Below are 14,518 nucleotides of genomic sequence, written 5' to 3' on the forward strand. Positions count from 1 at the left end.
GAAAATGTCTTACCTGAGGTGCGGCGTCCTGGGGCTCCCTCTTCCTGCTTCAGCGGCAACTTCTTCCTCACAAATGCGCATGTGCATGCGCATTTGTGAGGAAGAAGTTGCAGCTGAAGCAGGAAGAGGGAGCCCCAGGACGCCGCACCTCAGGTAAGACATTTTCTTACTTTTAACCACTTTAAGTTATTTTAAAATGAGGGCGGGCAGGAGGAGAGCGGCACGTAGTGGGGCTACGCGGAGTGCACGAGTGTGCATAGATTTGGCCACACTATGTGATGCTCCGCGTAGCCCCACTACGCCCACTACGCCCAGGGTTAGTACAGAGGCGTTTTGAATGCGTTGAAGTCGTTTCAGGAGTTTGGCCGAGGCTCGTGCATAGAGGGCGTTTCCGTAGTCCAACCTGCTGCTGACGAGGGCCTGGGTGACCGTTCTTTTTGTTTCGTGGGGATCCACCTGTAGATCTTGCGGAGCGTGCGGAGGGTGTTGAACCAGGAGGACGAGATGTCGTTGACCTGCTTTGTCATGGAGAGGGTAGAGTCGAGGATAAACCCCAGGTTGCGTGCATGGTCGGTGGGTGTTGGAGCTGTTCCCAGTGCGGTCGGCCACTGGGAGTCGTCCCAGGCCGAGGGTGTGGAGCCGAGGATGAGGACTTCCATCTTGTCCGAGTTTAGCTTCAGTCAGCCGTTCTTCATCCACTCGGCGACGGCTTTCATTCCTTCGTGGAGGTTGGTTTTGGTGGTGAGGGTGTCCTTGGTGAGGGAGAGGATCAGCTGGGTGTCATCGGTGTAGGAGATGATGTTGAGGTCGTGCCATCGGGTGACGTGGGCGAGCGGTGCCATGTAGATGTTGAACAGTGTCGGGCTGAGGGATGAGCCCTGGGGTACGCCGCAGATGATCTCGGTGGCTTCGGAGTGGAAAGGGGGGAGGCGGACGCTCTGGGTTCTGCCAGAGAGGAAGGGGGTGGTCCAGTCCAGAGCCTTGTCTCGGATATCAGCGTCGTGGAGGCGTGTGCGTAGGGTGTGGTGGCCGACAGTGTCGAAGGCGGCTGACAGGTCCAGTAGGATGAGGGCCGCGGTTTCTCCGTTGTCCAGCAGGGCCCTGATGTAATCGGTGGAGGCGATGAGGGCAGTTTCAGTGCTGTGGTTGCTGCGGAACCCGGAATGGGATGGGTCCAGGATGCTGCTCTCCTTGAGGTAGTGGGTCAGTTGTCTGTTGACGGTCTTTTCGATGAACTTCGCCAGGAACGGGAGTAGGGAGATGGGCCGGAAGTTCTTGAGGGCCTTGGGGTCAGCCTTGGGTTTTTTGAGTAAGGCGTTGATCTCGGCGTGCTTCCAGCTCTCCGGGAAGGTCGCTGTCTCGAAGGAGATGTTGATGGCTTTCCGGAGATGGGGTGCGATGGTGGTGCTGGCTTTGTTGAAGATGTGGTGTGGGCAAGGGTCTGACGGAGATCCGGAGTGGATGGTGTTCATGATTTGAATGTTGTCGTCGTCGTTTATTTTGGTGCAGGAGAGCAGGGGATGGGTGCGGATGATGGCCGTGGGGGCAGAGGTCTCAGTGGTTGTCGGGGCGGTCGTGACGTTGAAGCTGTCGTGGATGTCTGCGATCTTGCGATGGAAGAAGGTGGCAAGGGAGTCGCATAGGTCTTGCGAAGTTGGGATGTCGTTGGTGTTGGAGCTGATGTTGGAGAGTTCCTTCATCATGTTGAAGAGCTCTTTGCTGTTTTGTGCGTTGTTGTCTAGGTGGTCTTTGAAGGAGGCCCTTTTGGCGGATCTGATGAAGTGATGGTGTCTGTGGGTGGTGTTCTTGTGGGCTGCCTAGCTATCCAGTGTCTGTTCACGGTGCCATTTCTTCTCTAGCTTTTGGCAGGTTTGCTTGGAGACCTGGAGGTCCTCAGTGAACCAGCAGGCTCTCCTGCTGGTGTGTCTGCTGGAGGGTTTCTTGATCAGGGCGAGGGTGTTGGCGCGGTCGTCAATCCATTGTCTGAGGTTGTGGGCGGCGATGTCGGGATCGGAGGAGTCAGTGGGTGGGCTACGGGCGAGGGTGGTGGTTAGCTGGTCTTTGGTGACTTTGCTCCAGCAGCGGCAGGGGATCTGTTGGGTGCGATGGTGCGTGGTGGGTTTCCGGAAGGTGAAGTGGATGCAGAGATGGTCGGTCCAGTGGAGTTCGGTGGTGTGGTTGAAGGAGACGTGGGAGCTTGCAGAGAAGATGGGGTCAAGCGTGTGCCAGGCAGAGTGGGTGGGTGTTGTGACGAGTTGCCTGAGTCCGAGGTTGGCGAGGTTGTCGATCAGGGTGGTGGAGTTGGTGTCCTTGTTGTTCTCGAGGTGGAAGTTCAGGTCCCCAAGAAGGATGTAGTCTGTGGAGGCGAGGGCGTGTGTACTGACGAAGTCGGCGATGGAGTCGCTGAACTGGGGTCGGGGTCTGGGGGGTCTGTAGATGAGGGTTCCTCTGAAGGTGGTGTTGGGATCGGTGTGTATCTGGAAGTGCAGGTGTTCGGCGGTGTTGAGGGTGTCATCGGTGTTGGTCGAGATGCTGGAGCAGAGTTTTCTGTTTGAAGATTCGCTGGTTTTTGAAGCTCTGGCATGTCTATTTGTCATATTAATTTTATTAATTACTAGCAATTAATTATTTGTCTTGTGCAAGTGCGTTTATATTAATCAATCCGTTTGTCCTAACAAGAGAGAGTTACACGTGGGTGTGCATAAATGTGCTGTTTAAAAATAACGTGCGTGTTTTCATGTTTAAACGTTGCTATGTGCTGTTTATTATTGAGCACAAAACGCTTTCCGAATTAATGCTTTTCTATGTTGCAAGTGCTAGATAGATGCATACACATAAGGGTATTAGTGGGGTTAACACTGTTTAATCACTATGCTGTGGTAACGTTGTTTTTGTTTCTTTTAATTAAGATGGTCTATTGTGGCCTATGGCGGCCTAGTTAAAGATGGCCGATTTTGTAAGCCTGGCCTCGAGTTGAGAATAGAAAACTGTGATGGAAGAGAGCCCTGCTGAATATGGTCCTGAAGTCAGCTGACCACAGTCCTTGCTTGCCTTATAAAATTTTCCGTGAGGACATCAGCAGCCGGGGTAATCTTCGAGTGAAATGGAACGTCCTTGGCAACCTTGGGAAAACAAAGGAGCCTTAGAGAAAGACTCTGAGCATTGATCTCATTGCCGAGGAGAAGTAGAACTAACAGATACATTTGAAATTCTTGGTTCCTGTTCCGTAGTCTTTATTTTGTGATTTTTCCTGAGCGGAGATTTTCGAATGTTGCAATGCTACATCCTTTCCTTCTCGCTCTGCTCAGCGGTCCAGCGGACATTACAACTTTTCTTTGTATCTTTCTTTTGTTTGATTTAGTATAAGAATTGTTAGCCTAGAGAGGGTTTTGCCACTTGCCATTTGCCTTTGCCGCGTATCGAATCTGCGTTGCTGAGGATTGATGCTGAAGGGACTTCGTCTTGAGAGACTTTACCGAGAGACTTGTCCTGACCCGTTCTGACATTTAGCTAGAATAGGTAATTATGAGAAAAATGATTTATGCTGCTTGATTTTCATTTGACTAATTTTAGATAAAGCAATATAACTTGAACATGGTGTTGAATATTATTTCTTGTCAATTATTGTGTATTATATTTTGATTATTCGTATAGGTTGTATAGATTATGTTTATGGACAGTCTCAATAACCAGATCTTATCGACCTGATATAGATGCAGGGTGATTAGGAGTTTTCTTTCCACAGGTTTATTGCTGCTGGTAGAGTATTTGAGCGTATGTTAGTGAAATGGGCCCTAGCGTATGATGAATGTATGTGCGTGTAACTGTGAGATTACTCTATCTGTGGTAGTGAGAATATTATATACACCCTGATCTCTATCAATTTCCTGGTAGCAGAGGATGGTTATTGATGATTGTCTTGATCTGATAAGATTGCATGTACATTAGCTTATTGATTATTGATTATTGATTGATGTTGGTATATATACTAATACTATATGTTGGAGTCGTAATGTTGGGTTATATGTAGTGCTTCTGGAACTTGGGAGCTGGTAGCAGTTCCGTAGTAGGGCAGAGGGAAGTATATGCTGCTCTCGGGAAAGACGGAATTGTAAGGAATAACGTGTGACAATTGAAGTTGCGCGTCACATTGTCTGGGTTCGGAATAAGTGACATCGTCGTATGTTACTATTAGATATTTCTGGTATATAAGGAGTGTGTATGATAGTGAAGGTTATCTGTGAAACTCTGGTCTTAAGTCCCAGGGATCCGTAAGGATTACCGTTAAAGCTTATCGCGGGAGAAGTAATAGGTATTCTCTGAGCTTATTTGAGAAACTGAACAGAGGAAAGCTGTTTAGTTGATGTATGTTATAATTCTGTAGTGGAGCAGATTGTCTGTTCTCGGGAAGCAGGATTCTGTGCGTATGTACTATATTTCCTTGTATGAATGTGCGTGAATGTTTGTACATTTAGTTGATTGTAAGACTCTTTGGACAAGTCCTAGAGGAAACAGTTAATGAATGTATGTTAGAAGGGCAGAGTAGAGGAAGTGCTACTGTGTCAATGAGAGGTTTCTTGTGAAATAGACTCTCTTTACTATTCTGTGGTTAGCGAAGCAGACAATGGAGATGTTTTTATGTTGTAACTAATAGATTTTGTAGAAATTTTGACACGAAGTCTACTGAAAAGATTTTGTAAAGGAGGGGTAGACGAGTGACAGAAGACAGGAGACAAGCGACTGCAGCGACTGTTGACGTCAGAAAGACCGCGCTCTGATTGGATAGTAGATCAGAATAGTGCTTGCGCTAGGATTGGTGCGTTAGTGTGAGCCGCGCAAGGATTGGAAGGGCTATTTAGTGACGTAGACGTTCCAGGATTGGTGCGTTAGTGTGAGTCGCGCTGCAATTGGTTGAAAATTCGTATTGTATATTTATAATACGGAAAGAGTAGAGAGTTTTTTTTTGGTAAACGCTAAAATGTATTACCAAGAAGAGAAAAAGAAGAAAACATTTTTTGGTAAAATTAAAAAGTGGTTTAACAAGGATAAAGATGTTAAAACGAGAGAGGGCGAGTTGTTACCTCCACCGAAAACACCTGCATCCTTCATGGCTGCAAGACATGGGTTTCATACCTGTATATGGTTGGAGAATTGGGTTAGGTATACTAAAGAAGATGGTGTTCTAGCATTTCCAGAACATGGTTCATTTAATCTGGCCATGTTGAGAAATTTACGGGAAAAGATGTTATGTCTAGACCCGAAACCGAGACCTACACAGTTCGAGGCTTTAGTGGAATGGGAAGAGGAAGTACATGCGAGAGAAAAACAGAGATCTGGAGGGTACTACAGGTACATGTTTGGGAGGAGACATGATCGTGAGACTCATCATGATCGAATGAAAAGGTGGCGAGATGTTAGTATGTCAGAGGGATTATATCCGATGAGAACAGTTGAAGGAGGAGCAGAAAGGGTTCCTGAGTCAGAAATGAGAAAATATGGAGTTAATGAGTATGAGGATGAGGTCTTGAATGACATGATTTACAAGAGACCACCTCCATATAGACCAGAACCGGATAAAAGTACACCAGTTGTTTCTCCGATAAGAGATACAGTTTGTGTTAGTGAGACAGAAAATGAGACACCTGAGGTAAGAAGTGATCATTACCTTGATGAGAATGCCAGACAATTAGCCAGAACTACAACAGAGTTGACAGAGAAGATTAGGGAGTTAACGAAGAATCTAGAAGCTGTTACGGTGCCTGTAACAATAGGTCCGGTTATGCCTTTGTTTGACAAACAGAGGACAGGTGAGAATGGACTGGTGATTCCATATGTTGGGAATAATTTGACAAATTCAGTTGGTCCTTCAGGAGATTCAGGCAAAAGAGCAGAAAGAAGTGACCTGAGACAATCAAGACATGACACATGTAGTGAAATATTGGATGCCAGCGAAGCTAGTTGTTCAGGGATGCCAATTTTAGAACCGCAGAAGAGAGTGGTTCCAGTGAGAAAAACTGCTGAAATAACAGTTGAGGATTTGAATGATTGGATGAAGGTTCTACAGAAAAAGGATAAAGATTCACAAGTAATTGATGTAGCTAGGTTACGTGTAGAACTAGAAGAGCTTGTTACAGGAACAGTTCCAACAGAGATTCTGAAGAGTCATCATGATGGTGAGTTAATGTTCATGTGTAAGAACATTACCTGGAGAGCAAGAAATACACATGACAGGCTAAGAGCAATAGCGAATGAGCAGGGAGTTGACATTGATAAAGTGAAAGCTTTACAAAGAACTTACAGGATGGATTTTACAGAGAAGGATATTGAGAATTTGAATGCTACTGGTAGAACAGGACAGATTAAGGAAATGGTAGCATTATTGCGAAGATGGGGTGATGTAGAAAAGTGGAAGGATAGGTGGTACAAGAAAAGAGATGAGGCTGAAGATAGAACAACTTATTCAGCATTTCCAGTGAGAGAAAAAGAGAAACCAGTGGATAATTATCCTATGAGAGAAATACCTGGAGGAGGATATGTACATGTTCCATGGACCAGACAGGATATTTTATCATTCACGAATGATTTCCCTCGATTGAGAGAAAAGCCCGTCGAGTGGTATAGGCAGGTAGATAGGTTTGTGAAATTGTCAAAAGTGCTGTGGGTTGACCTGAATAGTCTGTTTGATATAATTGTTCCAGCAGACTTGTGGACTGAGTGTAAAATAGTTGTGAGTTGGCCTACTGAGGAATATCCAAGAGACCCAAGAACAGGGGCACCAGATCCAGAAGTAATGAGAAAGTATGATCAGGTGATGGTATACCTGAAGAGTAAAGTTCCTGCAAAAGAGACAGACTGGGTAAAGATAGATCGAACACAACAGGAAGCGAAAGAATCAGTTCATGCTTTTTACGAGAGGCTGATACTGGCATTCAAACAATTCAGTGGAGATGAACACCTGGGTGACAAAGATTTGAGTCATTTTGTATACAGATTTGTATATGGCCTTAGACCTGAAATTGGTGAGAGAATTCGTGAGCATACAGTGGATTGGCAGAGTAAGAAAGTAGATGAGATTCTGAGACATGCAAAATACTTCAGTGATGAAATTGAAGCAAAACAAAGAAAGCTGAAAGAGAAAGCAATGTGGGCACAAGTGAAAGTTGCGGAGAGACAGGAAGCACAGTTAGTGGAACAGGCAAATAATCCAGGAAATAATGCAGGGAATAGACCTAGATATGTAGGGAAAGGAAAAGGAAGTCTTGAGGAAGCGAAGAAAAAGTTTCCTTGTCACAACTGTGGCCAATTGGGGCATTGGAGATCGGAGTGTCCTAATCCACCATTAGTGAGTAATGAGAATAAATCCTTAAATCAACAGGTGCAGAATGAAGGAAATAATCAACAGCAGCAACAACAGAAAGTTGTGAGACAGCAGAGTCAAGAGCCAAAACCGCCCTTACCGCAGAATAAGGGGTTACAAAAGTATAATCAGGATTCAGGATTCTACAATGATGAACAGGTAAACAAACCGAGACGTTCAAACAAGGTACAACAGTACTTGTTAAAGAGTGAAGGGAGTGAATCTGAGGGTGATTATTGACGGTGCCGAGGAGAGGAAGAAGAGTGCATACTTGGTGCAACTCTAGAAATAGACCAGGCAGGACCATTTGTGGATGGGAAAATAAATGAGGAGAGTGTTACTTTTTTGGTAGACACAGGTGCGACAAGATCAACTGTCAGGTCAACAAATGTTAGAAATCTTCCTCTCTCGGATGAAGCAATCCAAGTAGTTGGTGTAGCCAATACGCAAATCAGAACACGTCTTACTGAACCTGTAGGAGTACAGATAGGGAAATTTTCAGACATGCACAGATTCATTGTCTGTGACACTAGTCCAGTGAACCTATTGGGTAGGGACTTGTTGTGCAAGATGAACTGCACAATTTTTTGTACACCGGATGGGATAGCCTTTGAGACACCAGATGAAGATGTTTTGTACCGAGTGACTCTAGTCTAGAGAATAGAGAGAGTGAGTTAATTGGTGCATTTGCTGTGTTTAATCCGGAGGATTTGCCTCAAGAGCTGAGAGACACAGTGAAAAGGACAGTTTGGGATTTTACTGGAGAGGATGTGGGATTGATGAATAATGTAGATCCTGTGAAAATTGCAGAAAAAGAGGGAATTACATATCCTAACATTCCTCAATACAAAATGACACCAGAAATAATTGAAGGGATAACTCCTATAATTGAGAAAATGATTCAGCAGGGAGTCCTGAGAGAACTACTGAGTAGTCCGTGTAATTCACCGATAATGGGACTGAAAAAGCCTAATGGGAAATTTAGGATCGTACAGGATTTGAGAAAAGTTAATCAAATTGTGGTGGCATGTTGTCCTATCGTGCCAAATCCATCAGTGATCCTGTATCAAATTCCACATGATGCCGAGTGGTATACAGTAATTGATTTGTGTCATGCGTTCTTTTCAATTCCATTACATCATGATAGCCAGCCGATTTTTGCATTTAGGTTTGGCCAGCGTATCTTAGCATGGTGTCGAATCCCACAGGGGTATACGGAAAGTCCTTCGATATTCAATCAGTTATTGAAGAAATCGTTGGAAAGTTTGATCATGCCTGAGAGCTCAGTACTAGTGCAATACATTGATGACCTACTTGTGGCATCAAAGACACGTGAAGCTTGTGAAGTAGATACCATAGCTTTACTGAATCATCTGGCAGATGGAGGGTTAAAGGTATCTCCAGCCAAATTGCAATTTTGTAAGAAAGAGGTGCATTATCTTGGACACAATATTGAAAAGGGTCTGAGAAAAGTGACGGATGACAGGATCAGAATAATCAGAGAAATGAAAGCTCCAAAAACTCAGAGAGAAGTGAGAATGTTCCTGGGTATGGTGGGTTATTGTCGTCAGTGGATAATTAATTTTTCCTTGATAGCAAAGCCACTGATTAAACTGACAAAAAGTGAGATGACAGATCCATTGGATCTAGATGCAGAACAAATGGCAGCATTTGAAGAGCTCAAAAGTAAAATGTGTGAGGCTCCAGCTTTGGGTATGCCTGACTACGAAAAGGAGTTTGAGCTGTACTGCAGTGAGAGAAATGGATGTGCACTTTCAGTGTTAATTCAGAAACATGGATTACTGAGAAGGCCTATTGCGTACTTCTCATCGACACTTGACCCTGTAGCTGTGGGTTTACCAGGTTGTCTGAAATCTGTGGCTGCAACATGCAGGAGTCTGGAACAAAGTGAGGGAATCATAATGGGATATCCTGTAAGGGTATTCGTACCTCACAATGTGGCAATTCTTTTGACTAGAAGCAGAACTCAGTACATGTCACATAGTCGGTTGACTAAATATGAAAAAGTGATTCTGGGAGCATCAAATGTGACTCTTGAGAGATGTGTGAATGTGAATCCAGCGACACTCTTGCCAGATATTGAAAACTTGGGTGTAAAGATGGAAGATGATCATGATTGTTTGGATGTACTTGAGTACTGTACAAAACCGAGACCAGATATAAGGGATCTTCCCTTACATGAGAGTGATCATGTGTTATTTGTGGATGGTTCATGCCTGAGAAATGATGATGGTGTGCTATGTGCAGCATATGCGGTGTGCAAAGTTTCAGAGGTCATGGAAGCATCACCATTGAAAGGAGTGAAATCTGCGCAAGTTGCTGAATTGATAGCATTGACAAAAGCTCGCGAAATTGGGAAAGATTTGAGGACGACTGTGTTGACTGATAGTCAGTATGGATTTGGAGTTGTGCATGACTTTGGCCAGCTTTGGCTACAAAGAGGTTTCTTGACATCAAGTGGAACTCCAATAAAGAATGCTGAAATGATTGGTAAATTGCTTGAGGCGATACAGCTGCCTAAAGAGTTAGCAGTTGTAAAATGTGCTGCCCATGGACCAGGAGAGGATTTTATCACGGTTGGAAACCGTTACGCTAATGATGTTGCGCAATACGGTGCCAAGACAAATCAGTCCATAAATCGGGACCGAGAGGGGGAAATGTCTTTTCTCTCTGTGATGTTTACTAATGTCTTAGAAACCTGGGATGAAGTGAAACAGTTGCAAGATGAGGCAGGAGAGGAAGAGAAAAAAGATTGGATTAAGGCAGGATGTGCTCCAAGAGAAACAGACCATGTTTGGGTCTACAGAGATGGCAGACCAGTAATGCCTAACTCCATTTTGTCGTCAATGGCAAGGATGTATCATGGCCAGGGACATTTGGGGAGGGATGCGATGGTAAGGTCATTTAAACAGACCTGGTACAATGCAAAGTTCAGGACAATTGCAGAAAGCATCTGTCAGAGGTGTTTGGTTTGTCAGCAATTTAACACTGGGAAAAAGACAGTGGTGAGTCTGGGAACAATAGGCAGAGAAGGAGGTCCTTTTACAAGAATGCAGATTGATTTCATTGAGATGCCCCAAGTAAACAGACTGAGGTATGTTCTAGTGGTAGTCTGTTTGTTTTCAAGGTGGGTGGAAGCTTACCCGACTAGAAGAAATGATGGAATAACAGTGGCAAAGTTACTGTTAAGAGAGTTGATTCCTAGGTACGGGTTTCCAGTAACAGTTGAGTCTGATAGAGGTGGACACTTTCAAAATGAACTTATGGGTTTGATTTGTGAAGCATTGAAAATACAGCAGAAGCTACATTGTGCATACCGACCAGAGGCTTCTGGTGTGGTTGAGCAGATTAATGGCACAATAAAGAACAGGATTGGAAAGATGTGCTTAGCCACTGGCATGAAATGGCCAGATGTTTTACCTTTAGTGCTGATGACTATTAGATCTACTCCAGATAGAACTACTGGTTTGAGTCCGCACGAGATAATCATGGGACGTGCAATGCGCCATGCATTCGTGCCTGTCAATAAGTTGGTGACAATAACTGATGACATGATTTTGGATTACTGTAAAGGCCTGGCTGACGCAGTTCATTCTGTGTTTCACCAGGTTGGAGAAGAAGCTACCACACTTGAGAAGAAGCAAGCCCATGATCTGAGTCCAGGAGACTGGGTGAGGATAAAAGTTCACAGAAGAAGAAATTGCTTGGTTCCAAGGTGGGGAAGGCCAAGACAAGTTATTCTGACTACGACGACTGCAGTAAAGTGTGCTGGAGTGAGACACTGGGTACATGCAAGTCATACTCTGAGAGTTCCAAACCCAAAAGAAGGGACTGGTAAAGAGTATTTTGAAGAGTCAGATTCCAGTGATGATGAAGATACAGAATCAGTGGGGAAAGAAGTAGGAAAAGCTTCGAATGAACCACTGCGAGTATCAGAGAAGAGATCAAATTCTGTAAGAGAGCCTGAAGTTTCAAAAAGCAGTGAAGGAAAAAGAAAAGAAAAGAGAAATTTCACAGAGACTACTCCTGAATCAGAAGAGGAGGAGATCGAAGAACCACTTGAGATTATACTTGAAGAAGTAGGGTCAGAAGAAGATAGAGAGGGAAAGATTGCGGAAGACCCCCGAGGAGGTGTAGGGAACATTCTTGATGAGCCAGGTGAAGGGACAAGTAGACAGCAAGAAGATTGCGTGTCGGAGACTCGAGGAGGGACAAAAGTAGGGAGATCTCAAACAGTGGTGAAAAAATCTGTGGAAAAGAAGAAAGCTGCTGGAAAACGGAAACAAGAGGCACTTGAAACAGATGATGAGAATGAACAAACCGAAGGTCGAGTTCTGAGAAAGAGAACTTGGATTGGAGAAAGAAGTAATAAAGAAATAAAAGCCGAAAAAGGTGTTAAGAGGAGATCGTTGGCCTAACAACAGAGTTAAGAGGCTGAGATACAAAATAATAAGAGCAAGTACATCGAAAGCTGAACAAGTGAATGAAGTTTCGAGTCAAAGTTCAAAAGCTGAAGAAGAAGAATCAAAGGAGTCAAAAGAACCAGTGGAAATAAAAAGAGTAAGAAGACCCAACCAAAAGTACAGATCACCGGAATGGTCTTATGTGGCACTGTCTGAAGGAGGAAAAGAAGAAACAGTGACTCGAGATAATCCGGAAGAGATCTTGAGAGAAGTGGTTGAGGAAGATACTAGTGAAATTCTGAAAGTACTCTTGACTGACATTGGAGAAGAGTTGAGTACTGAGGATTTTGATGTCGGAGATCTAATACAATTTGATGTTGAAGAAATTGAAGTGAAGAATGACAAGTATCCAAACTGAATAAAGGAGGATTCACTTGGATTAAGTGAACGAAAAGATCATTTGGAAAAACTGAAAGCTGAAGAACTGCTGAAGAATTGAAGAGTTCCAACAGTAGTGGAGTAGTAGAGGCTAAACTAAAGTAGTAAAATGGCTAACATAGAGGATAATAGAAATAGATGTGCCTTCTTTAAAAGGTGGTGTAGAATGTGCTGCTGCTGTACTGGATTATTAATGCTTCTATGGGGTGTTTTAGTTTTATTAGTTACTTTTAAAGTAGAGTTTGAGATGCATACAGAGAATGTGACAAATGTAGAGAAGAATTCGCAAAAAGTAGTTCCAATTAGAATTAGTAATACTTACATACACAAAGATAGGTCAATTAATAACTTTTCTAGTAATGTTTTTTCAAAATTGTTATATGAATATGTGAAAACAATGGAAGTAAGGGATTGCTACGTCTGTATGCAATTACCTGCATCCGTTTCAGAGGGTGTTACTTATCATCATTTACCAGCTACATATGGTATTTCCTGTAGTATTTTAAGTAGTGTTTTTTATTTGTTAGGGAAAGTAGATTATAAGATGTCTAACAGAGATAGTATTTTTGGGCACTTGCCAATGAACAAAGAGCTGAATCCAGCTAAAGAAGCTAACACTTTTGGTGAAATTTTTATTGAAGAAAAAGGATTAACATTAGATTACATTTTTAAGAATAATTTAACTTGCAGTCTGAAAGGAGAGGAGAAAGCTTTCCTGGATATGGTAGAAGAAAGGAGATTGAACATGCAGGAGAAAGCAGGAAAATATAAAGTGAGTGAGACAATTTGGGACATTGAGATGGGAAAAGAGTTGAAGAATGGGGCTAGTCCAACTTTAGCTTTAGATGCACCACAGAAAGGTAAACTTTGCATTACAAGAAGGAAATCCCAATATGATACATATTTTGTTGGGACTAGTGAGTGCCATGATACATACTTCATTGCAACAGGTTGGGGTTTCAGAGGTGGAGAAGATACAAATACCGCTGGAGGGTTTCTTTTGGTGAATACGGAATTAAGTGCCGTACGTGCCATGTCTATGCAAAATCAACTTGCCCTTGATATTCTATTGGCCAAGGAGGGTGGAGTCTGTGGAATGCTGAAAGTTCAACATTGTTGCACTTACATTCCAGACGAAAGCAAAGACCTGAAGGTCTATTTCAAAAATATTACTGATTTGCATGAAGAATTAGTACCACTTGAAGCTGAGAATTTATGGACTAAAATAGCTAATAAAATGATAGCTGTTAAGGATTTTATTGCAAAAATAGGTAGTACTATTATAGGTAGAATATTGTTTCCTTTAACTTGTATAATTGTTGCTTTATTAATAATAAGATTGGTGTGTGTGTGTTGTAAAAACAGGGGAGGGAGGAAGAAATTGAATAAAGAAAAGAAAAACAAGAGGTTGAAAAGAGAACCTCAAGAAATTGAATTAGAAGAATTGAGGGAGAGTGTTTACTTAGAGACAAAAAGGGATGATGAAAGAGTGACTGGTGTGTAATGTTGTGTAAGGGGAAAAATACATTTCCGATTTCTCCTAAAATGGGACTAAATTTTCACTAATTTTTTTTTTGGGTTTATTTGGTGATAAAATCACCAAAGGGGGGATTGCTGGAGCAGAGTTTTCTGTTTGAAGATTCGCTGGTTTTTGAAGCTCTGGCATGTCTATTTGTCATATTAATTTTATTAATTACTAGCAATTAATTATTTGTCTTGTGCAAGTGCGTTTATATTAATCAATCCGTTTGTCCTAACAAGAGAGAGTTACACGTGGGTGTGCATAAATGTGCTGTTTAAAAATAACGTGCATGTTTTCATGTTTAAACGTTGCTATGTGCTGTTTATTATTGAGCACAAAACGCTTTCCGAATTAATGCTTTTCTATGTTGCAAGTGCTAGATAGATGCATACACATAAGGGTATTAGTGGGGTTAACACTGTTTAATCACTATGCTGTGGTAACGTTGTTTTTGTTTCTTTTAATTAAGATGGTCTATTGTGGCCTATGGCGGCCTAGTTAAAGATGGCCGATTTTGTAAGCCTGGCCTCGAGTTGAGAATAGAAAACTGTGATGGAAGAGAGCCCTGCTGAATATGGTCCTGAAGTCAGCTGACCACAGTCCTTGCTTGCCTTATAAAATTTTCCGTGAGGACATCAGCAGCCGGGGTAATCTTCGAGTGAAATGGAACGTCCTTGGCAACCTTGGGAAAACAAAGGAGCCTTAGAGAAAGACTCTGAGCATTGATCTCATTGCCGAGGAGAAGTAGAACTAACAGATACATTTGAAATTCTTGGT

This window comes from Triturus cristatus, chromosome 5_1 (genome assembly GCF_964204655.1).
Source record: "Triturus cristatus chromosome 5_1, aTriCri1.1, whole genome shotgun sequence".
NCBI lineage: Eukaryota > Metazoa > Chordata > Amphibia > Caudata > Salamandridae > Triturus > Triturus cristatus.